A 2504-nucleotide genomic window follows, 5' to 3' on the forward strand; every position below is an offset into this window, starting at 1 on the left:
ACAAGGGTTCCAGTTGATCCGATCAACGGAACAGCCTGCTCATGAAATTAACGTGCAATTGGCTGAGCACTCCACAGACACGTGTACCCTTAACGTAGTCCTCGGGGTGATTCAGCGTGACACAGAGTGTGACAAGGCTGGCCCTTTGAAACACAGGTGCAACAGAAACAGGAAGAAAGAGTGAGAGAAGGTTGTGGTGGAAGAGTACAGCAGGGTTCGCCACCATCCCCTGCCGGAGCCTCATGGAGCTTTAGGTGTTTTCGCTCAATAAACACTCACAACACTCGGTCTAGGAATCGAAACCGCGATCTTACGACCACAAGTTCACTGCCCTAACCACTGGGCCATTGCACCTCCACAAACAATTTTTTTATACAACTCCTAATAATATTTAATCATAAAAATATAATAGGGAGTTTTTAGATTTCGAATGACTATGGGGGTCACATCCCTTGAGTAAATAGGAATCAAAGGGTCTATAGGCAAGAAATGGTTGAGAACCACTGATTCATGTTTTACCTCTTTTGTTACAAATGTTTCTGCTACAAACAAATGTTTGCAAATGGAGCCAATAGTTCAGTAACTTTATCAACATTGTTTATCATTTTGTCTCTAATAAATTTCCTTGGTAATAAGATTAAATAACAGTAATTCCTTTTATGATATTGTTTGTAGAGCATTTTATACTGACGGATAGAAGGGTAAAGTCTAATTGGTTAATCCAACAACCCTTTGTCAACTTGTACACACGGGGACTGAAACAGCTTGATAACTCCGAAGGGTTTCACTGTCACTTATGTTGTTGACTTACATATCAAGTTATTGATTATGCTGCTTCCAGCTTCGTTATTCAATCAACAAACAATAGGGGAATTATTGTCTGGCATTGATTAGATATTGGCAGCATGTAACACCTTACTTAACCAACTTTCCTGGTAGATCATATTCATAAAAACCTCCAATAATCTTTCACACACTAGCTTATATTTATTACATTTATACCCAATGACACGTATAGTTTCTTCATTGTTTCAATGTCTGTTATTTGAACAATAACATTAAATGCAAGTTGTATAGGTTTAACTCTTAAGATGGGTTGCTGTAACTACATACAGTGAGAAACCTTTCATTAGATAAATGGTGGCTTTTTATTTATGATAGTATTGATGCTAAAGATGATTTGCGCACACACACATGCATATATATAATATTAAAATGTAGGTTGAGTTATATGGTTATAACAGTTGTAGTTGTGATGAAATTGTATATTTTATTATTAACAGTATATTAACTAATCTCACACTACTCCTTGCACACATGCACATACACATGCGGAGGCAAAACAAAAGAGAAAAAAAACAATTACTCCAACCCATTAAGGTGCTGTCCTAACACAATGAACTCTGTGAATCAATTTGAGTGTGTTCAATTCACTGGCGTTCCACTTAACTCACAATAAACTAATTGCAACTCCATCAATAACTCCTTTTTACCATATTTAACTTAACTCACTCCTTATCTATTCACTTAAATCTCTTTTCTTTTTTTCCATTTTTAGTCTTTGTTTTGTTTTTTTCTTGATTTTATTATTATTATTATTATTATTATTATTATTATTATTATTATATCCTTCCTGCTGAAGTATTGCTACTAACCCAATTCCTATTTTCATTTTAATATTATTTCTAATATAACACTTTCTTTCAAGCTTTTGACCTTTGCACACTCCCCCACCCCCAACACTTTTGTTAACATTTCCTTATATTTTGCCTTAGTTTTTGCCTTTTTTTTGTGTATTTTGTATTTCTTTTTTCTTCTTTCGCAGTCTTTAGTGTCATTACCATTAATATTATAATTTCATTTTGCTATTAGTTTCATCTCATGTCAGCCCCAACAGTCAACATCTTGGGCAAGTTCTTTCTCCTATAGTCTTTGGCCAACCAATACTTTGCGAGGCAATTTTGTAGGCAGAAACTGAAAGAAGCTCATGTGTGCTTGTCTGTTTGTATGAATGTTTACAACTTACACAGAGCTGAGCTTCTACTGTAGCCAGTAATGTCACCATTTGCGGTCGGACTGCAACTGCTGACGTTTGTTGGCATTTCATATCAAATCATCCATTAGTTTCGTGCTTTCAAATTTCTTTGGAATAAAACTATCAACTTACTTGAAAAACAGGTAAGGGTTGGCAACAGGAAGAGCATCCACCCATAAAAGTCCTGCCTCAATTACCTCTCCCATGCTAACATAGAGAAAGTGATATTAGATGAACTAAGAAGTGTTGGTGAAATATCAGCTGAGTTCATTTGTCTGGCGATGTAGAAAATCTAACGGTTTGTACTCTTGCTTTTCAATGAAGAGAAGAAAACTAATGAGCGAAAGCCCAAATTGGATTTTGGCATTTTGCAAACTTTCCTTTTGATTTGCTGGTGCCTAGGAAGATCCTTTCCAATGTCTTTAAATTCCAGACTACCTCTGTGTGTGTGTGTGTGTATTGTACAATT

General features: G+C 35.8%; 1 protein-coding gene across 1 annotated transcript in view; it reads left to right on the top strand.

The window, feature by feature from the left end:
• The window catches only part of LOC106876393 (transcription factor 7-like 2), a 79055-nt gene that overhangs the window by 67485 nt on the left and 9066 nt on the right, over positions 1-2504 (top strand). The gene's annotated exons all lie outside the window — the stretch shown is intronic.

The sequence above is a fragment of the Octopus bimaculoides genome, chromosome 6 (genome assembly GCF_001194135.2).
Source record: "Octopus bimaculoides isolate UCB-OBI-ISO-001 chromosome 6, ASM119413v2, whole genome shotgun sequence".
Classification (NCBI taxonomy): domain Eukaryota; kingdom Metazoa; phylum Mollusca; class Cephalopoda; order Octopoda; family Octopodidae; genus Octopus; species Octopus bimaculoides.